General features: G+C 38.6%; 1 protein-coding gene across 14 annotated transcripts in view; it reads right to left on the reverse strand.

Annotated features, from left to right (window-relative positions):
- Nucleotides 1-468: 468 nt before the first annotated feature.
- LOC108493986 overlaps nt 469-24,070 on the reverse strand; it is a 288,034-nt gene continuing 264,432 nt past the window's right edge. For 13 of the 14 annotated variants that reach the window (XR_001873682.1, XR_001873683.1, XR_001873684.1 and 10 more), the window contains one exon: nt 469-2,862. The gene's annotated coding sequence lies outside the window, so the exon portion shown is untranslated. The remainder of the gene's footprint in view (nt 2,863-24,070) is intronic. The other variant, XM_017808034.1, reaches the window with a different exon arrangement.

Consider the following 24,070-nt stretch of genomic DNA (forward strand, 5'->3'; position numbering starts at 1 on the left):
TTATCTCATTATGCAGCTTGAATGAACAGAATACCTGTTCAGCTGATCAGTATCTTAAATAATCTGTTTTCAGGATTGAAAACTGCTGTACAGAACACATGTCAATTGCTGCTGAAGGGCTTGAGGAGTGTAGCACCTAGCTGGGTGTGTTTGCCCTTCCTGTACACATTCAGATTGACTTCTCCAATACTGCCTAAACAGAAGTCAATGTTGAATATCATGTCTGTGTTAAAAAGTTACGTCTGTATCTAAATTTTTGCAAGTCGCTCTTTTGGGTGTTCTTAGCATGTGGGACTGACAGTTTACGAAGAAAAGAACTGCATATTTACAGGAACTGTATCATCATTGTAATTGCTAAGGCAATATTTTTATGACTATTTAAAGACTAATTATATCTTGAGCAACTTGAAAACTATGTACAGCGCACAGTTTCTGTCTCTTAAGAAAACAAGACAAGAAGAAAAAGTATTATACTAACAGATAAGAACCATTTATTTTAACAATAGTGTTGATGCTTACAATAAAACACAATTCCTCCCACGCAAGTGGAAAAAATATACTGCAGCCAAAATACCACTTCTGAAATGAACAAATAGTTTAGATGCCTGATCTGTGTGAAGTCTTTGTTTCAGTGAAGTCTGATGCATCAACAAGGTCTTGCAGCATCTTGGTTAGACACAGGAAACAGAGAAAAATTACTCAGAACTAAACCACCTATAAAATATTAAGAAATACAAATCATATTCTGTGTTGTAGATAGGAAGTTTGAGTTTAATGAACAGTGTGCTTGTGAAATACCTCGTTTGCTTGTGAATCTTCTTATGCAAAGTCAGTGAAGTACTTAACACATGAGGGACAATCTAAAGCTCACACTGCTTTTTGTCAGAGGGGTGAAAAATGCAAAAAGTGATGGAGAAGCTAGAAGTTGGGTCTGGTACTTAGAGTACTGGTGGCTCACTTTAAGTTGAACAGGTACAAGAAAGTGATTCTGGGTGCAAAGTGATTTTAATGCTGTAGTATGATTTTTAAACCAATATTCCATCTCAGATTAAAATGTAAATTAAATGAGAGAATATTTTAAATGACATATTGTGTTTTCACTTGGACAAAGAAAAAAGATGGCAATTAACTACAAAATACTCTTTGTCCCATGTTACAGGAAAAGCTAAGCAACAGTTTTCCTGTAGACTGAAATCATTATTCAAACAATAGAATGAATGTTTTCTAGGCCTCAAACATCAGTGTTTTTGTTTTATGTTTTAAAAGTTAATGCTGCAACAGTCAGGATGACTCTATACTTTGTGGTAATTATCAGAATTTTCTATAATAGTAATAGTAATACTATAGTTGAAAGCCTTTTGTATATTTTAGTATCAGTTTTGAGAGGGGGGTTTTGTTGTTTTTGTTGTTTGGGCTTTTTTTTTTTAGGTGCAAACTGGTATTCAGATTAAATTTTAATTCTAAATGTTACATGGCATTTAGTTCAGTTTTCTAAACATATAAATATGTAACTTCCTAATGTTGTACAATGGATAGCAGTTGTTTAGATTTTTTTTTTCTTTTTTCTTTTAGGAACAGTTGTGTTGCTTAACATTTGAAATAGGTATCTTTTCCTTTTTACCCTTCGAGACAAGGAAAGCTCCTTTGGTTCTCTAAATTCTGCAGAGAAACAATCACAGTCCAAAGCTGCTGGTTCCCCTCCGCCTAGGTCCCAAGAGCCTGACTTGTGATTGTTGCTAAAAAACCTCACAAGTTAGGGTCTCAGGGACTAGGAAAAGTCCGATATGGTCCAGTAGAATTCGTCTTCCAATAAACTGAATTGCTTAGTAGTCATAATCGCTGTCAGCAAAACTTTCACTGCTATTGTTAAAAAAAACACCCCACACAACCCCCCCAAAAAACCCTAAAAACAGCATCCCCCCAAATCAACAACCCCTCCTTCCCCCCAGATAAACAAACCACAGTTTCAAGTAGGGGGCAGAAAAGATCAAATAAGCAGGCAAGACACATACATACATTCAAACAATGTATCAGCTGACCGAACAGACTTTTCTGAGAGTATAGTCCTTAACTTTTGAAAAGAAAAAACAAAGAACACAGGAAAAAAATCTTCACTGCTTCATCTTGCAAGCAGCCATATTATTATAATGCATCTGAGGGAAGCCTCTATAAACGGGTTAAAAATCTGCTTCCAGCAGATTTGTACAGTAACAATTTTATTATATTTTCCTTAATGCCTGAAAGAAGGATTAAATGCTTGTTAAGGGGGTTCTAATTGAAATATTTCCCCATTATACTTTCAGTCCTACTGTTCAGGTGGGCCCTGGGTTGCAGAGTACTTTAAACCCATTCACGATGCAAGGATAACCTTTGGGCGTGTATTCACTTTTTGCCTCTTCCCCACGTTCAACATTTAATCCTTCTACAGACTGCTACAAAAAGCTTCTTCCTTTCCAATGGCAAAACTATACTTCACTCCATAAGCTGCAGAAAACATTGACATGCAGAGATTGTTGTCACTTGAACCAGATTACTCAAAGCACACATAACTTTCAAATACTGTCGATACAGTAAGAAGAAATGCTCGGATTTCCCGAATAATTTTGTTCTGAAGCCGAACACTTTTAATGGCACGACCACAATCCTGAATTACTTTTGCATTCATTCTCCTCCGATCTTTAGCCTTGTTTGCAGAATGAAAAAGAAAATTTCTACTTTAGGGACAAGATCCACCGTGGCTTTTTTTATTTTTTTTTTCTCTCCATCAGATCCCAGAGCAAAAGAAACAGCAGCCATAAAGGTCCTAGCCACTGGAGCAGAATCTGGCATAGAAAACTCAGTGCTCTTCGGGAAGCCGTTCAGCTTTAAAAAGGAAAAAAAAAAAAAAAGAGAAGAGGGGGGGAAGAATTAGAATCTCTGCTGGTCGAACAGGTGAATCATCCATTTACAAGAAAGCTGTACAGAGTGCTCTGCCGAAGAAAAGATTTGCCAGTGCCCCCCGCCCCCACCCCTGCCCTTCACCCTCCCCTCCACACTGATACTTCAGATTTCAGAACATTTTGGATTATTTAAAATATTATTTCAGCTGATGATATAATGCAACATTATATAAGAGCCGTTTCTTTGTCACTGTGCACCATTCAATCAGTTATGCCTCAGACACAAAATAGTTAAATGAAACAAAATATATATATATGAGAGAGATATATATGTATAGCAGCCCCTAGATTTCATTCAATTTCTTTTTTTAAAGCTGATCATGATTTAACAAACAATTTTGACCACAGCTTTCAAATCAATAATTAGAATGAAAAATCTCTCCCCTCTATAAATATGACATTAACATAATTATACCACCCCCATCGCATAGACCCATCCTCTTTAGGGAATACATCTGATGCTCTGAAGATGGAAATCAGTCAGATTTTAGTTGCTCTCGAACGTACCTTTGCTTCTCACTGACTGACTGGCTTTACCTTCCATGCACACACACAGTCACCAGCACACACACGCACACACACACATACACATGCGCGCGCACATACACACACACACACGCACAAAAAGGCAAGGCAAAGCAGCGGATGCTGACTCAGAGCAGTTGTGTGTGGAGGGGGTGGTATCGGCTGGTATTTTCACTGCACTCATCATTAACATTAACTCACTCTCTAGCATCCACCCTCTCTCAGACCTGCTGGACTGCAGTATTTGCATGACGCTGTCACTCTAGCCCTTGTGGGTCAGATGTTAGAAGAAAAAAAAAAACAAAAAACAAAAAACCTCAAGGCTCTCATAAGGAATGCCTTCATTTCTTCCAAAGGGTCCCTCTTCTTATTTTTCCACCTTTCTACTTCCTCTGTTGCTGTGTCTCAGTTGTTTGACATCTTTCCGGAAGAAAATGTCTTGAGCTGCAATAAGCCAGTAGTCAGTCGGTCCTCCCCTCACCTCACACTCCTATTCCCACCCCCTTTTTTTCCTAATCAATAAGACAGATCTCCAAATGCAGTTGTGAAAACAGGCTCTGACACACAGACTTTCATCCTCGATCCTCTGCCTCAGGAATAGCAGGCAACCCAGGCTCACACGTGATGTAGAGAGAAATAATGCCAGTAATTCTTGAACAGTCTTAGGAGTTTATTCTACGCCTTCTTCATTTTTTCCTTTGCTCGAATAAATACCAGTGGGAAGGACATGCTAGCTCTCAAAAGCTACAAGGATTCACTTCTTCAGAAAATAATGAACCTTAAAAGACTAATATTAATCTTCCTCAAAATTAATGCTATCTTTCCCCCCCTTCATTGTGCTCTTTATAAGTAGGAATTGTCTCATAGCCAAAACCCTGCCAGGGTCTGAATCACCATTCACTGTGCTGAAACCGTGAGTTTCTGGACTTCAACTGGCATTTAACTGGACTAAGCAAATTTTTTTTTCTCTTTTCTTTTTTTATTTATTTATTTAGACTTCTTAATTAAAATAAAATATAAAATAGAAGCTGCTTGAGTCAGAGAGAGCACTGCGAGAGAACAATGGCAATACACCCTCACCACCACACTGAGTCCTGAAAATGCATGTTTGAGCTACACTTGTGTATTTTTTCTGTATGGTATTTGCTCCGTGTTGGTAGAGAAGCCTGAACACATACACGTACACCAAATACACACACACACAGAAACTCAAGACGCGTACATAAAATACACAACACAAAACAAAGCACAAAGGCTGATAACTGAAACACAGGCACAAGTTGTCTGACAGGCTATGAAAATCCACAGAGCATAATTATTGTGTGCAGTTTTACCTTGTTCCTTTGTTCTTAAGGCAAGGGACTTTAATGACTTACGGTGTTGACAGTCTTTCGGCTTTTCCCTTTTTACGCCAACAGTATTTGGGAATTACTTTTCCAGACAATACCACACCACTGTGATTCGCGGTATAAAAATTATTTACCAGAGGGGGGGACAGGTGATACGCAATTCGCCAGCCAATTCTCAGAGCTGCCTGGTGCCGTAGAAGCACTCGGCGTAGCCGGGCGGGCAGGTCCCAGGATGCAGTGCTGCACCGCAGTCCCGGCTCAGGTAGCCAGGTTTTGGCAACCTTAAGGCAGCAGCAAAGGTGAAGGGCATCCACTTGCAGGAAAGGTCCAAAAGAAAACACCGCGCAGCCCCGAAGTAAAGACAGAAAGCCAAAACGCCGGGGTACACGCCCTAAGCCCAGCTAGTACGCGCTTATGACCGGCCGTGGTGATGGCAATTAATTTCTTAGGAAAAGGACGGAGGAAAGTAGACAATTAGGAAACAGTTAAGTTTGTAATCTCAGTGAAAAGGGAGAGACAGAGACAGACACACACCCACAGACAGAGAGCGAGCGAAGAACACCAAGCATGAGACAACAAAAACAAGACCAAAATCAGATTTGGGAAACTGAAAAAATACAGGATTACAGCATTCAGCTTAGCATTTACTGAGGTATAAAAAAAAAATAAAAAATTACCACATGCACAGCATGGCTTAAAATACTTATTGCCATCAACAGTCTGTGACGGATGCCGGCTTCTTACTGCTATACGTACATTAGATTGGTCATCGCCTCTTAATCTCCTTTTGCTCAGACCCATCCATTTTTTGCTGCTCCAGCATCTGTGCCCTTTATGCTTTTTTTCTGTATAGTTACCCACAATACCCTGGATAAATTAATGTCATGACCTCGCTATGGCTATCAGACAGAAAAAAAAGTCTACTATTTTAATAATTGAACGTGCGCGTACAGCAAACTGCCTACTGATAGCCCAGCTTTGTGGACTGCCTCCAAAAGCAGCCTTTGCTAGCTCTGCGAATCAGAAACAACAGATGCAAATACTAGCCACATAGTCCCGGCTCTCTGCCTTGCCTTTTTTTTTTTTTTTTCAAAAAAACCCACCCTTTTCAGTCTGTGCCATTTCATGTTCCCTGCGTCTGTCCCCTCAACGGTTAAAAACATTAGCCTGATGAAATTAGAAGCTTCTGAATAAAAGCACGAGAAGATGAGTGAAAATTATAAATGGTTGCAAGATTCTGGAAATTTATATCCAGACGGTGAGAAGGGAAGAGTACCCAGGTTCAAGTGCTGAGCCTCACTCGGGAGCACCTCTGGGGCCAATGGGACTGCAGACTAGATTAAATCAATAGTCGTCTGAAACGAGATGTCGTAATCAATCAGCTCAATTACCACTGTCATAGATCTGGGCTTAAGGTCTTTCCTGATTCCACTCTTCTAATCATTAACCCTTATACATCCTCAAAACAGGAACTCACACTTGCTCTGCTGCCCTACCTTCAGACCATCAAAGTTTAACTTACTTAGCATTTTCCCCTCTTTTCCCCTTCCCCTATTTAAATAACATAAGAGTGGGTCGGCAAGGAATGTTTTAAATGTGAATATGGTGAGATTAGATGCACTCCTTTAAGTGTACCTATTATATATTTGCTGCTGTGCCCTTATATATTATTATTATGCCTCCGGGAGTGGCTGGGTGGATCAAAGACTGCTGTTTAATTAACATTCAAGTCAGCTGTTTCCTTGGAGATTAAAAATAGAAGACTAGTTGAATTAAACTGAAGCTGTTCACTCCTTTCACTAATCCAATATTACAGAACCCTCCTCCCCTCAATCTAGTTAGAAACAACTCATTTCTGGTTAATCAGCCACCAGGAAAATCCATTTTCAGTTTGAGGGTAAGTGTGAAAAAGTTGGAAAGACAGTTTTGTGTGCATGTCTGAATTTCACGGAATTGCCCATCATTTACATTTTGCATCCACAGTACAGTAAATCCTCATGAAATGCAAGGAGGAAAGAACCATCAGATTTGACTATGAGCAAAACCACTTTAAATTCTTGCCTGTAATTATTATTCGCTGTATGAAGATTAAATGTCAACCATTTAACTTTTTTTTTTTTATTCCTGTGCAGACCCTGAAAAGATTGAAAATCTTTTCATAAAAATGCTCCAGCAATTGCCACATATCGTACTCTCACTTTCTCAGGAGGAAAGAAAGAATCCAGCTAGCAGGTATCTGGAATTTTGGTCACTTTAATTTGATTTATTCTGTTGATAGACTCAGATAATAATAGTGAAAGAAAACCCCGATAGATTTACAGTTACATCACTGCCTGCACACACTGCCTCTGTTTCCAAGCAGAACCACACCTTTTTTAACCATAGATCTGCTTCTCAGCTGGAAAGACCGAACGTACGGTGGCCTCAGTCCACACAGCACCGTGAATGCTGGATAGCACAATTAGCCCCCGTGCCATGGCAGTGATATTTTGGGGAGGAATTTGTGCTCCTAGAAAAGCAAGAAAGTGGGTGTGGGATGGGGCAGCAAATTGGTGTCTCAGGGCAGAGGCAGAGGCCGAGGTCGGGGGTCTGTCTGCGGGGAGGGCACCTGCCGGGGCAGGGCGCCGTGCTGTCCAAGACAGGTTATAATTGGAGATCGATTGCTGGATTTAATGACCCAGCTGTTTTCATTAGTTGAAACATAAAAAATTGGCCTAGAAAATGATTCAGCTGCTAGCATAGGTGTTTTTTACAGGCTTATGCCTCAGCCAGGAACGATTGTTGCAGTCACTGACCCCTCACAGATGGAAAAAAATGACCTCAGCTTTGCCTCTTTTCTGGGAAAGATTTAGTTGACAGGGGCATGAGATACAAAAAGAACCTTAATTTTGTCCTTTAGTAATGTTAAATGAATGCACTGCACCAGACACCACCTTAAACTGGCTGAAGGGCACTGCTCAGTTTTGCAGGCAGCAGCTAAGACTGTGAGCATCATCCACAAGGGGACAGCATCCTCATCCACACTGGAAAGATGTAGTTTGTGTCCACGAAGAACAGAAAAAGGAGCAGCCATTGCTGAAAGCACCAAAAAATTTAAAAAAAAAAAAAAAAAAAGGAAAAAGAAGGCGTTTCCTGGATTATTACTTTTGGACAGAGAGGGAGGGGAGGTGAGGCTGGGCATGCATGTCAGTTTTCAAAACCCACCCAAACATAGGATGAGCCTTTTGTTTCTTAGACAACAAGAGTAAGGTGATTTGCAATATTAATGCAAACTTTGTGTGACAGATAAGGACTCTCTGGAATAACAAATAATAACTTTAGGAGAATGTGATGACAAGAATTAAATATTATTGGAACAAAATCAAAATGTATCTAACAGGAGGGGAGAAATGCACTAATATTGAACACTATTCTGATTTTACAGTTCTCATCTTCATATTCTCAGTGTGCTCCAATTGGGACGCAACACACTCATCCCTCTTTCTAGAAGCAAAAGTTTCTTCATCACAGTGCACATGGAAAGTGTATTCATAAAATAAAAGGTTTAGTTTCTCTTAATGTAGCATGTAAATGACTTAGAACAGTGACACTGTTAGAATGACCCATGCCTAGTTAGAATGACCTAGTCCATAGTTCTGTCCATAACACCTTCTCACCTCACTGATGAACACCAAAGAGATAAAGACTTCAGAAAATTCCCACAGCTATCTAGTTCCAGATCTGTCACAAAAAAAAAAAAAACAAACCTACCCTCCTATTTTCCTCTTTACAAACGTTACACCCAGACTGTCTTGTTATTTAGTAAGAGTGCCTTTTGTAACTTAGCTGAAATTCCCACCTGATTATGAAGTATTAAAAATATGTAGAGCCTACGCAACCTATTACAGAAAGGAAATCACAGAAATAAAATTACAGAGAAACAGCAATATCCTTCTCTTCCTACGCGAGCTCCATCTTACTCAAGAAATGCTATTATACCGTCTCCTTGCTGACTTGTCAATTTACCTGCCCTTTATTAAAACAAAGACATATGACAGCAGAAATTATTGCAGTTTGAATTACTCTGTGTGTGAATACTATTCAATAGACCTTGATTTCACCAACATTTTCAATTAAAAAAAGTAATTATTTGTGAAAACAAACCACTATGACATATATTCTTTTTTTGACCTATGTTTCCTTCAGCTTTGAAAGCATGAAATAATGAATGAATTAACTTTTCTATTTATGAACACTTTTTATACTTACATCACTAATTGATTTGTGTTACTGCTTAATACAGCATCAGCACAATGTGAAGAAAGGGCCCAGTACTAAAATGAAACTCCAACTGTTCAAAAAACTGTTTTTCACTAAGCACTCAAGTCTGCATTTGCAGTCTGTTCAATAAGAAAGATGTAAAGTGCCAAGCACTATTTTAAAAATCCCGCTTCATAAATTTTCTAGTATGACATTTTTACTGTTTCCTGACTAATCAGGTATACAGGCATACATGTATATATATACATACATATATAATTGATCAAAACGCAAGATTACGTAGAACTAGATCACCAAAAGATGCTGTTTATTCCCAGAATTCATCCCTCCATGCTGGTTACACACTATTATTGCAATCATCAGTGGACCTGATCCTGAAATAGTGCAGTACAAGTCACTTTATTCGGACGAATAATGTCTCTGAAACGACCTGAACTATTTCTCAGAGCACCAATTCTTGGATACGTATATGCCACATAAGAATCTGAGTTTATAAAAGGAAATTAAAGACATTCAGTGCATGCTGCAAACAGTAACAGAATGTACAGAATTCTGCTATGGGAAAAAACCTTCCTATTTTCTTAACGATGTGATCTGAAGATAAACATTTGTGAGAAACATTCGGACACACCATTTCTACAGCCTTGTTCTAAGAGGTTTCAAAAGCAGGTTGGGGAAAAGCAAAGCCTTTTAAGAAGAAAATACAAAATAGCAGGTTCCATGCCTGCAAAACTGGAATATTTTAAATTTTCTAGACAGTGAAGGTTAAAGCTATCCTGCATTCTCATAGTTCTCGCTCTCCTTTCAATCAATCTCATTGATTTTTTTTAAAGGTCAGAGGCTATACCTTCATTGATCAAAGAAACAGCCTGACACAGCGAAAGAGTCTGCCAATTCCAGACAGATCAATCACACCTTTGTCTGCTTTTGATACATTATGGTTATTTATTCTGCATCACCATGACTTTCTGTCGCATGGCTCTTAATGTAATAATGCTTCTCAGGGACAACAATAAAAAAGGGGGGAGGGGAAATATTCTATTTAAAATATTTTAAGCCTCTCTCTGGTATTTCTGAGGGTGGCTTATGATGGAACTTGGTCAACTTGTTTGATTTCATTTTTGCCTCGGAAAAGAACTGTTCTGGTATTTAGCTCTTCTTGGTCAGCACTTTGTAGGATTTTGTAAAGGCAGCCCTTTGAAAACGATTTGTGCAAACTGTTCTTAGAAAAGTAATTAGATCTTGATAGGACAACACTTACGATCTAATCACAACCATAATTTCCCGTGTTTAAGCACTGTTTTAGAAATGTTTTAATAAATAGAATGTAACCGATACTCGGCTACAGCTACGGACTGCTTTATGACTGTAAAATGAAACTAAATGGTCAGCCTAAAATAATTACTAGGAAATATTGCTGAATAAACAGATATAAGTGCTGAAAAGCTCCTGGCTTTGCAAACTATTACGCTGAAAGCCAGCTAAAGCTTTAAAAAATGCACTATATGCTCACTGTCTGTCGTGACTGAAAGTTCTATGCTATTATTTAGCTTTTCATAGCTTCTGCAAGAAGTCTTCAAAATTCCTGTTGGTCTAATACCAAATCTTTTGTTCACATTTGGTAGCATATCGCTTCACAAGCAGTTTCTCTACTTAAGAGAAATCACTTTGGGGTCTTGGGATATTTGTTATTAGTAAAAGCATTAAAATCTAGTTCTGAAAGTGAAATTGTAGCCTAAGAGAAGTCAGTGGCAAAATACCCAGTGACTTCAGTGGAGTCACTGCATGAAGTTACATCTCAACTCCTTCAATCCAAGCTACCTCCAGTAGAAAAGGCAGCTCGTGGGATTGCACAGGACCACAACCTTATAAAGATTAAAGAAACCCCAGCACATCTCTTAGCAAAATAGCTAACAAAGCTGTTGTGAGCTCTATTTACCACTCAGCCTTATCAAAGACAGTGGAGCTGTTCAGTAAAATTAAGGATGCAAATCTTTGCAGAATCAGGATATCAGGTAATAAGACATAATCACCATCGTTAGAACATTAAAATAAGATATACGATAATCCAAACACTTGGCATTGGTTTCTGATTTCATTGTGCCTGCTCTGTAAATTATTGTGCACCCAATTTACAATTACATCAGCATTATTATGTAGAGCAAAAGGTAAGTGGTATACAAAGCTGAAATATTAAACCCATTAAAAAGTTATGAGTTTGACAGAGTCCCTACATGTATTTGTGTGCATGCCAAGAAATGCATTTGAAAACCTTTAACAAAAGGAAACTTGCCTTCCAGTGATAAACTGCAGTGCCTAAAAGACATTGCTAAAATGCGACCGCCACTCTCAAAGGCCAAGAGACCTTAAAAGCGGTTGCTGGCTGAGAGCATTATACAAAAACATACAGTTTCTTCTGTAAAGAAATAAAGCTGAATGCAAAACATTTCAGAGAAGTTTTGAATAAGTCTATTTGTCCAGCTTACTTTGCAAAGGCTCTGAAGAAAACAGCACCATAAACACTTTCAGTCCCCACACAAGGGCTAAACAAAGAGTCCTCTTTCTAGCCATTTAATCCAGTAATTTATTTTTTCAACCATCACATAAATCGAAACACAGCTGTAACCAATGACTTGCAGATCCAGTTCCCTGCCAGCTGGATCCTGTTCTGCTGAAGCAGCAAGATTTTTACATTGTTCACTTCGGTACATCTGGAGAAATCATTTGGGTTCAAAGGTGACTAGAAAAGCTCTTTAAATAAACTCAACCAGCAGTGAAGAGAGGCCTACATATCTACAAAAGCTCCATGGAGTTCCATTTAAAAAGTTCTTTTCTTCAAATTAGTTAACAGAGCAGTTTGCTTCTTTAAATGTTTTATGATTATGAGATTTTAATTGAATTATACACCCAAATATCTGTTTTGATGAAAAAGAAACCTTTTCCCCAAAATTTTCAAACATAATGTCAATATTCAAAAGCAATCAGTCATTAGGTTTTATACTTATCAAATTTAAAAGAATCATCAGAAAAATGGAATGAAAAATATTCCTGAATTAATGCACCTCAGCTGCTTCCCGAAACGCAGCTCAACTTTAAATTAAAAAAAAAAAAGGCAAAAAATAACAAAGCATATACTGTACTTGGATATGCTGAACCTGAAATCTTTTAGCAGTTAAACCTTAAGATAGCCTTACTTCAAAAAGTCTGCCTCATCCCTTCCTGCATGAGTCTGCAGGTTAAGTAACAAAAATGTCCCTGACATTTAAAACTGCACACAGTAAATTGATTACAATGCAGCAATTCTTTTAGAAAAGCAATCACAAAGCAAACCAGCTGAACCTTTCAGAAGTAAATAACAATGAATATTAAAGGTTCATATAATCTGTATCTTTGATTATTTTTCAGACAAATCAGGCACTCAAAAATACTTACAGTGGAAGGGTTTTGTGCACAGCCCAGCCCCATTAACAAAAACATTTGCAACACTGAAAGTGCCAATGCCAGGTCTTATTTACAAATTCATAAACACGAGCTCTTGATTACAAATCAAACTAAAATTTGTCTCTGGATTTGTGTTTCTCCTCAAAGCAGGTAAGTAAGACACATCCACATCCAGAACATGTCCCAGTTGCTTAGGTAAAGATGCAGTTCCTGTACTGCACATTATTAAAAGGTATTTCAAAATTCAGTTAGGGTTCACTGCTGTAATTGCTTCTCTTCCTCTGTTAATACTTACTGTAATAGCTGCCTTGAAACAATGCTGATAAAAGTATCCTTTCTGCTTGCCACTCTGGCCACATCCCCTGCACTGTTTTCATGTTATTGCCAGTTACCTCCTCACAGATTAACCGAGTAGCTGCCTCTCCTTCAGCTCTTCCTTTTCGTTGTCTACTCTTGCCTGCACTTCCCCCATTCACTCATAATTGTAGGAATTCTATATGTGCTTTGTTGTAAAAATAGGAGCATTAAAAAAAAAAATAGAAAAGAAGGAAAATATAATGTCTTTAAAAGCCAGATAAACCAGATAAATCACCTGCAAAAATTAACACGCACGACTCATAACCGGGTAATTACCACATCACTCCAGGGTAAACTTCAGGGTATTTGTACATGCATTTCTGTCCATTAACATGTATAGATTTACGTAAACATTCTAAAATTAAAAGTATCTAAGTTTTCACTTAATTGTAATGTTTCTGGAAAGCTTTCTCCCTGCAGTCCCTGATGTGTATTTACCTGTAACTGTGGTTGAATTTTTGCCTGATAACCAACGTAAGTATCAAAAAAGGAAGTGAATTTTGTCAGAACAGAAGCTGCTGGTGCCCAATGAGTGAACTTCTGCAGGGTTTGCCATGATCAGCTTTGCCAAAATCATCAGCACAGTTCAACAGTATAAACTTCATTTACCATCCATTCACCACAGTTCTTTTGTTTCACCAGCAGCAGCCCTCTGTAATCAGATTTTGTCTTGTCAAAACTATTTGCCTCTATAGGCAAATGGATAATAAATCCCCTATCCTGTATCAGGATTTATTAACCAATTCAGACATCACTTATAGTCCATGATGTAACATTGTCTGCTTCCTGCCTGCCTAGGGTTTCAGGTAAGTTAGGTTTGGGTAACTTAGAGTCACAATCTGAAATACGCTCTTTAGAGGCCCGTGATTGTCTAGGAAAATTAAAGTAGCCTGGAGAGAGGCACCTATTTTTGTTAGGTGCCTTGCTTAACTCTCTCACATTCCAGTTGGCAGTACAGATGGTATTCTGATTTATCTAGGAATATAACTCCCATGGCAGGCCCTGAGGCAAAGGCTTTGGTGGTTTTAATATATATCTGGTTTAAAACCTAAGCTCTGCTGAATGAATCTCCCAACTGGAAATCCAACTCACTGAGCTAGAAAGACCAAATCAGAGATTTTTAGGTCCGACACGCCAATTTCAGAATGTGCTAAACCAGATATTCCAATTATCTGAATTTTTGTTTGGCAAATGTTATGGGTGCTTCTACCTTGGGCGTTGGGTAATTATGCTTATCTTCTATAAGGCACTTATGCCAGTTTACATTGCAGAGACTACTTTATGTAACCTGTACCACTGGGTGCTCTGCAGCAGGGATGAACAGCTTACAAAGGCTGGAGTGCCAGACTTCACATCCGTCTCCCCTATTAAAGACAGAGCTTGTCAATAGAAACTGCACAGGAGAGCCAGAAGCTGCTGCCATTTAAAGATGAGTGATGTTGCCAATCACCTTTTTGGCAGACCTTTGCTCCTGTGCAAGGCAGCAATTATTATTTGCCAGTTCTCAATGAGTGTGCAACCAAGGACCTTCAATGCATAGCATAAACCAGGACATCTGCCAAAAGTGGGGGTTCTTTCTGCTCTCCCTCCTGACCTCGGTCATTTATTCCTCCACCTTGCTTACGCTGACACTTGCATCTTACATCTGCATCATAAAGCAGGTTAGAGACCTGACCCAAAAATCAAACCAGAAGAAATACAAGATTAGTTTGCAGCAGGATCAATCCTTGATCTGGCTTGTTTAGCAGTCAGATAAACTAAGTGCCAGCACAAAAGGCCAGGTGGAAATAAGTGCCACTGGCAAGAGGATGGACTTCTCCGTTCAGTGGCAATCTGAACTTAGGCAGAATATATGTGGCCCTATACCTAGTTGGAACCAGGAGCTGTATGAGCTGTGGCCTCTCCAAATTCAACTCTTTAGGACACTTAAAGGTCTCCATCTTCTGACTATGCATTAGCCTTACTATGCTCCCTGGCATCCATGTTGAGCCCTGCAATACAAAATTAAAATACTTTCTGGAGCAAAGAAATGAGATTGTTTTACAGCCAGAGAGAAATTAGAAGATACAGCCAGGCGGATAAAAGACTAGACGCTCCAGGAAGTATCATGTAAAAGGGCTGTTCAAGGTGGTCAGAATAGTAAATGAGATATTAGCAACAGTCAAGTAATACAGCAAGGCTATAAATAACTGTGAAATCAGGTATTAACGGTAAAAAAACCAAAGGAAGTGCTCAGAGATTCTAGTACACTTGAAATGCAAATTACAGTAGAGCTAAGGGTAGTTGTGACAACAGATTTGAACCAAAAATTACATCTCTGATTTTCAGACAGTAAGAAGAAATTTATTTGAACTTTGCCAGAAAGGGCCGAAATGTACCGTATACATATAATTACTTGTACAGCCTTTTCCTTGCATGTATCTCATTCCACTTATCCCATTTAGAACAGTGTTCTCAGTCAATTATTTACAAAGATAAAATAGACAGGCTTAGGGTTTTCATAAAGTCCATTATAGCCATAAACCACACAGAGAGAATCAATAAATTGTATGTTATCTCCATACACCATTCAGCATTTTTTTTTTTTGGAAGTAACACGCCTGATACTGATGTAGTCAGTTCACTTTTCATTGCATTTTGATCCACAGGCACACACCACAAGGCAAACATATGCCTTTTCCTTCACAAATAAAGTGCCATCAGACACCGCGGCCGTGTTTGTGAATCGTTTCCGAGACGCTGTGTTCTCACACGCGCGCGATCTGAGAGCAACAACACGAGACGAAACATATCGTTGTGAATCATATCACATCCCATGCTCATGAAAAAAAAAAAAAAAAAGAAGGTGGAATGGCACGATCCACAGCTAGGTTTACGTTGTGCCCTGAATTCCTAAGCAGAACCATCTCATCGCAATGGCTGAGCACTTCAGCCCCCAAAGGACCACGCCCCTCCAGGGATGACAGTGTTTGCAAGCGCACGGGGAATCCATGTGACGTGTGCGCGCGACAGACTCTGCCTGGGAACCCACCAGCTGGCAGAGAGACACCAGCAACATGTGCAACCAGGCAGCTTAAAGAATTACTGCACATAAGAAAAAAAAACAACCTTCCCAAGTCCCTGCTAATTCACCTTTGAAACAGCCCCCAAAACATAACTTCCCTTTTAATAGTGAATTTGATGCGCAGTGTTATCTCGGCACTTCATTTGCTCATCATCAAGAGAATATGGCCTTAACCACAGACCTAAGGAAATGCAGGCATCAGAGAATATAAGGCATCTTTCTTTCGTTTTTGATCATTAGATTGCAATGGCACCTTGAAAGGCACAGTTCCCTATGTGGAATCCTACTGTATGAAGGCTTTCCTTCCCAGGAAAATTGCACAATTAATACACCTGTTTTCTCCCTGAGGAGGTAAAAGGTCTACTACACTTTAAAAACATGTGCTTCCATGACAGTAGGTGAGAGGCCTGTAGGATAACCAGCCATTGGAGGAACACAGATTTCAATCCATCATGTAGAATAAAAATTGCCTTAATGGGCAATTGCCAAGGGTCAATTGCCAAGGGCCTCCTTGCTCAGGATCCTGACTTCAACACTGCATATATATGGATGCCAAAGGTCTTCCTTTGAATCAGACAAGCACGGATGATCCTTCTAACAAAAGACTATCAGGTGGCTATAAGGAAAGAGAACTTATTTTTATGTTACTAAGAGAGATGCCAGGTGGGAAAAACAAAATATCAGAGAATTTTGTAGTAACTTGTTTTCAGAGTCTGAAGGACAGCAGAGGGCACAAAGGACAGGTAGCAGTATAACATGCTGTTCTTCTATATTGACTAAAACTTCCCTGTTTCCCAGCTCCTCTCTGTTATCCATCGATAGTATTACAGTGATTTCAAAGCCTCTCTGCAATTCTTTCATAAGGGTCAAATTCCACACTCTGTTCAACACGAGCAGTGGCAACTGCACTGCCTTTGCACATCAGTTCTCTGGTGCAAGGAACCTGTTGTTACCAATGCATGAACTACTTCATACAGTCAGACCCTGAAGTTTGCTGAGTGCAGGTACCCCAGAAGACGAAAAAGCAAACCAACAAAACCCAACAACAGCAGTTAACTGATAGAAATGTTTTTTAATAATTACTTTTGGGGTTTTTTTCCTCTACATCTAGTGATCCTTTGAGATCCAACCTGGAAAAGTTATAAATAAACTCCTAATGACAAAATCACATATTTCAACTACATCTGGGAAGTTCAGAAAGCCAGTTTGAAGATACTGCCCCTAGGTGAGTCAGATAAACATAGTTAAAAGCTACATGTCATAAAACACATAACCAACAAGTTTTAAAGAGATAATTATTCCACTAATACAATAGACAGGAAACTAAGTAAATATACTACTGTATTACACTACTCAAGCATAGAAGTTCTCCTTAAGGCCTTAAGCCAGCAACTGAGTCTTACAGTGTTTCTTTTTTTAGACAGAAACACTATACCTCTGTACAGATACAGACACTGTAGGCATAGTTATTTGAAAAATTAATTACCAAAACTTTCTGTGGATTTTAGTTAGGTAACTGCAGCCTTCCTGGGCTGAGAAAAAACCCTTGTGATGTAGTGAAATGTCTTAGCCCTGATTTATGAAGTGGTTCAATCCAATGCAGAAGTGGCAGGCTGCTTTGCTAAATCCACCTGCAAGAGAAGGACCACGTGATGCTTTTCCATGGAAAAGTGGTGCTGTTAAGCCCTGATGATATTAGAATTCTTCAAAAGCATGATGAAGCACAGTATTTTTTCAGCTTGTCAAACAGTGCCATTACACTTGCTTCATTCTTAGAATTCAGCAAATAAGTCAACAAGTATTTTCATTATTCAGTGAGGAGCACCAGAAAGCATGAGACAAACAATACATGAGGACAGGCTTATAACTTCTACCTTTCCACCAATTCTTACAGATTTCAACTGTTTAAAATTGCCCCCTGCACTCCTGTCACTACTTTAGTTAGTGAAGTCATAGCAGCAGCTTTCAATTTTAAATACCAGGCATTCAACACTCAATGAATGTGCAGCAAGTTACGTTACATCAGCACACCATTTCCCCTTATTCCAGGGAAAACTACTTGTACAAATTCTTGGTACTCATATTCATGTATTTCCAGATTACGAGTGGGGTAAAGGAGCACTAAAAATATATTGTTTTTTATTAACCTCATTTCTTAATATTTTTCTATCATTTTTGGAAAAAGAAAAATACAGTATCTTGCATCCCTTTAAAAGCAATATACATTTGGATAAAAAAACAAAGGCAAAAACTACTATCAAGTGGCATTCCACATTCATTCATCTATAGTCTTGGTATGATTATTACTGCTCATGATTGTGAGCCCTGGAATCCTCTCACTCTCTTTTCCTCCAGGTTGTATTCTGCTTTTAACAGGAAAGAAAAGACTCATTGTCTAATCTGAATACAGGGATTTTCTTTTGATTTGTAAGAGTTTCAAATATGATATTATTAGGTGTGGGAGTAAAATCCACAGAACCTATGTCCATTTCAGCTTATTATCCAAAGGGTTAAAATAGACTTGAGGGAGCAGAGCAATAATATTTCTCTCACAGACCACACTCTCACTTCAAAATAAATCAGATAAAGGGATCTCAAGCAAAGGGTTTTACCTGTGTAAACCCAGTCATGCCCTTCATTAAGGTCTATTCACTCCTCTGCTTCAGAACTACAGTCAGAATTTACCCAAACTGTCATTGAACTGCTATTTCCCTGTACCCACAGTAGGGTAGTGCCTGAGATGAGACTCAAGCATGGTAAGCACAGATAAATACCACTGCAGGATAGGGAATGGAGACGTTGTGATATCCTCAACATCAGAGCACATATGAAATTCAAATGTGCAAGTCTTTCATAGTGATCCAAACCCTGTTTTCTTAAGCACATATATACTGCACTGCAGTGAATTTCATCCAATCAAGGCTTTAATGACCCTCATGGTCTTAGCAGCTTCCAGAAGAGATCAATAGGAAAACCAGAGTGATAAGTACCAGTGCCAGCTTCATGAGCAATACCACTGTGCACTTTATAGACTAAATGGGGAAGAAACAACACTGATCAGGAATGAACACAAAGTAAATTGATTGTCGGGATCCTGAATGTCACAATTGTACCCCGTGTTTGGGTATACAAACATGATCTGACTGTGTCTACCTGTGGATAAAGAATATTTGGACTTAATTTTGGATAACAAGCTAATTTTAAATTTTGTGGAGAATACCTGTACACATGGACTGGATCCAGCAAATGCATGGAAAATGCAATGCTGAAAGGAAGAACACAGGCTGAAAAGCCCAGTTGTACTTCTATTTTGATATTATAGTAAACTACTGTGTAGCATACTAAGAAAGTCTTGGGCCAGAAAGCTTGCACTAACATTTTTCCAATATGAATTTGATCCACTGAGATAACCCATATATAAACTGTACAAGAACATTTCTCATTTGCCATGGCTACCAAGGTATAGCCAAAATTAGCCTAAAATGAAATGTACCACTCAAATGAATTTTCATTAGTTCATCCTGTTATAAGAAACACTTTGACAATCTGGAGGGATTTCAGAGAAAGACAAGAGGTATGATTAGGCCACACAGCCTGGAGAATAACTGTCAACAGAGGTAAATATTTTAAGTATTTGCACAACAGTCTACAAGTATTTGTTAGGCATTACTCCCACAGAAAAAGTGAGAGGTTTTCCATACACAGTCCTGTGTAGGAGTGAGATGGAAGTAGAGAATTTCTATTTGCGTAACATGGAATTATTTTTCACAATGAAACACTATTTAAAGATATTGGCTAATGTCTACAAAATTAGCTTACACCAAACATGAGTATGCACTAACCCTTCACTGGCTCAGTAAGCATAATGGATCACTTTCAGCTCTAGTTCTTATGAAAATAAGAAGTCAATATGAATATGAAAATAAGGAAGTCAAAGAACCACATCAGTGGTAAGAATCAATAGAGAGGAGGGACCTCTGAGCATGGCAGCAGTTCAAGGATTCATCTGCCTCGACAGTGATTGAAACAAGATCACAACAGCAACATCACAGTGAGAATCCTTCTACCTGACCTTTCAGGGAATCAAGGTTTTTATGAGGATATGGAAATACTGTAAAACATAGAAGAGAACAGGAAGTAATTAGGAATTAAGAGGACTATTCACGGACAAAAGCATGATGAAAACCTTTTAATCTTGAAATCAGGAAATATAGGAACTTAGAGGCATTGGCAAGTATGTGAAAGGACTTAGGACAAGACATAACATCCAGAAAGAAGCAAAGTAGACAAAAAATAGCGGTGCATGGATTTGCCTTGGAGTTAAGAGTAACTATTACGAGGCTTCAATTAACTTCTTTGGCTTGGGGTTTTTCTAAGATTCTTTGTTGTAATTGTGATATGGAACAACCTGCAAAAGGTGAGACAGCAATGTACCTTTATGTAAAATCTGGACCTTTTCTTTATGCTGAACAATAGATGTATGTCAGCATGTCTGACTTATAACAAATTCAAACAAATTTAACAAAAGAGGATAAAATCAAAGAAAAATAGAATAATTTAGTTTGGAATATACCTTTAAGATGACTGAGTCCAACAATTAACCCAGCCAAGTCCACCACTAAACCATGTCCTTAGTTCCACATCTATACACCTTGTAAATACCTCCAGGAATAGTGACTCAACCACTTCCCTGGGCAGCATCAGACTTCTTACTTCCCTTCCCTGCCAAATCCTTTGCACTAGAAGTTCCATCAATGGACTGAATCATGACCACCTTAATCAACATCTTGTAATGGATTTGTGCAAATCCAATTTTTCTTCAAATATTTTTAAAAGTACAGTTGTTTGAGCAATGGCATAATGCAATTTTCTCCATGAAGTCTACTTTAATCAGTTGTGTACATAATACTAAAAAAAAGATGCTCATTCTAATTTTTTCTTACCCTCTTCCCATGTTTTCCACTTGGAGGTACACTGTGTAAAAATTGCTGCTGTGATTGTGTGACCGTCCATTGCAACAAAGGTACATTTCTTGTACAACCATGTAATTCATTTGTTCATACCATATATAATTTACTATTCACATGTAGCATGTGCCCAGCAAATGCAGAGTAGCAAGTCTAACTACAGGTGTAACTCTGCAAACACTAGATATGGTAAATAACAATTAAGATATAAGCAAGGAACAAGGACTGTTCATAGAAATCCCTCAGCTCTTTCAACAGTGGCACAGACAGGGTAAATCTTGCACCACAGAGGGAACAGCAGGACAGAAGGGCTCAGCTAAGACCTTCACTGACATCTCCCCTCTCTGGGATACTCAGCACCCTGTACTGCTTGATACTACGAACACTTCTATCTCAGTCTGGGTTTACACCTCTAAATTGCCCTCCGAACCACCTACAAGTTTGGAACCTTCTTGCGGTGACTAGCATTCAGATACTTATTTAATATAGAACATACACGATTTCTGCATACCTAAAATTTGTGTCTTCTCACTTTTACCAAATTTTCACTAATTCTTGTACTTTAGAAAGAGGCACAACATGTTTATCAGGAAATACGTTGTTTTCTTCTCTCCTTTTGCTCATTTATTCTCTACCACAGCAGTCAGGATAAGAGATGATGCTGCATTATATGCTATGAGCTGTACTGTATGTAGTTTATTATCACACAGATAGGATCTTGTCGCCATTTATTCTTGTTTTGTGGTGAGGGGATTCTTTTATTTTGATGATTTGTAAGGGGAGGGGAAAGGCCACTGAAACCCTAACAGAGATCACAGGTTTTACTGAGTTGTCCGCAATGACTTTATCTCTTTTTCTGGTATTTTTAAATTCATTTAGAACACAACAAAGGTCATAAATAGTTCAAACTACTTCTTTCAATGCCTGTTAGTTTTTATACATCACTGTTGAATTTTGCTTAACATTGTGTCATCCACTACTGTAGGTCTGAGAGTTCCTATTTGAAGTTCCCCACATAGTGTGTATTGGACTTGAGTAACCCAGATAATTGTGCCATTTGCAGATGCTGCCATCCCACTGCTTGACTTTCTTTCCTTTATTTCTATTTATCAAATAACAACCATCATAACATGAAGCAGTGGAGCAGCCCACTCTAATCTTTCAGTCACAGAGAAGGACAACTATATGTTTTTACTCTAGACATTGTCATCTAGCAATTTTCACTCTATGATGAGGATATCCCTCTCCACCATTGACTACTTAGCTTCCTTAAAAGCTGCTCCTGTGGAGAAAACTTTTGGAAGTCCAAAAATTATCTTGTCCGATCCTTTCCCCCCCTTCTTTTCTAATAATTGGTTAAAAAAAAAAAAAGAGGTGAAAATAAAAGAGCTAGTGGAATAGTGAGGAATTCACATATTTTCAAAAATAAAAGGCCTGGTAACTATGATATTTGTGTCAGCATTTTAGCATCATACTCTAAATAGAGCCTCCTCTAATTCCCAGTCTTTATCTCTTTGTACTGCACAGGAATATACTCCACTGGATTGATCTGAAAACTTGTAACAGTACTATTTCATTCTTCAGTATTGAAGAATTGTTACTCTTTAATTTGTCAGTACAGAAACTGAAACAAGGCCACATGTAAATAAGAAATGTTTATATACCTTATCACATTATTTCAAAAATAGATTTCCTTAATGCAAGGAGGACATAAGCACCACTGTTGCTTTCACGGGTCAGAGAGATTGAGACCTTCTAATTACATTAACATCCACATACAACAAGCAAAGCAACTTGAATCAGAATAAAAATCCACAGTCTTAGACACTTTTTGATCTTAACCCTTCCAAACTTCTACTTTTATATTCTTGAGCTGTGAAATTTACACCTAAACCCTTTCCCACTCATGTGTCAAACATTACTCCTACAGCTGTGGGATTCTAGAAATTCATATCTGAATTTGACATTACATAGCGTTTTGCCACATACTTTAAAGAGTTAAGAGTACAATGCTCACATAAAAACTTTAAATTTGTCATTTCTAAGGTGTAGAACGTACAAGTCACACCTTGAGGCAAGTGGGAGTAAAATCCAGTTTTGAACCTCCTTTATCCTGGGCTGCTCTGCATCTGCTCACATAACTCAGTCGTCTCTTTGAGTCTGCCTAAGTTCTAGCAGGGAAAGCTCAGCTGCTCATGAGCTCCAGCAGTGAGGCTGTGGTTTGTCCAGCTGTGCCCTGGCACGCTCAGAGTTCCTGCCTCCCCAGGGCTTGCCTGGAAAACAGCCTAATGGCCATTTCCTTGCTTCCCTCCACATCAAGAGCTCTCCTCTAGATGGACCTGGAACTTTTGGGGCCATGTCTGGAAGCTCTAGTGGTCCTTGCCATAGAAAAGGGGCCAGGGCACAGGTGAGGATAAGGAATAGGTGAGGTTACGTGCCATTGCCAAGAGCATTTCTTCACCTTCCTTAATATAAAGTCAATGCTGCAGATTATTTGAAAAAGTTTGAACTTTCCACCTCTATTCACCCTCCTTATTCATATGCCATATTCCTCTCCTCTTAGACAATCAAGATCAGCAAAGGCAATCTTAGTTTTATTTGTACAGTCAGTCTTACTTTCAGGATCCTCTGAGCCTCAGCACTTGAATTTCAATTGGTGTTGTTTATTTTAAACACCTTCATTACTGCAGTCTTTATATGTGCATAAATTACGTAGCTTTTAATATTTATGACAACGAAATAGTGTTATTAAATGTGTGTGTGATTATTAAATACAAGATATGCATTAATTTAAAGAAGAGCTGTAAGGCGAGCTGTGTAATTACAACATTAGAAAACACAATGTGAAAACATCACGCTGATAGAAAAAACACATTCCAACGTGATACACAGCCTTCAAACTGCGAGATGGTGCTTTTTGACTCAGAGCACAGGGGCTACACCTTTAATGTACTGCCCAGGAAGAACTTTCATAAATATATATTTTGGACTAGTCATCCTTTTGGTACATTAGGAGGCTCATCCCTTGATCCCAATGCTGACAATGACATCCAGCATGAGCTTGGACAAACTATTTAATTGTCCAGAGCTCCTGCTTTTCACCATGGGTATCATATCACAGAAGCATATCAGACTCCTAGGTACATCCTATTTATTAGAAGTTGTCTG

The sequence above is a fragment of the Lepidothrix coronata genome, unplaced genomic scaffold (genome assembly GCF_001604755.1).
Source record: "Lepidothrix coronata isolate B3197 unplaced genomic scaffold, Lepidothrix_coronata-1.0 Scaffold21, whole genome shotgun sequence".
Classification (NCBI taxonomy): domain Eukaryota; kingdom Metazoa; phylum Chordata; class Aves; order Passeriformes; family Pipridae; genus Lepidothrix; species Lepidothrix coronata.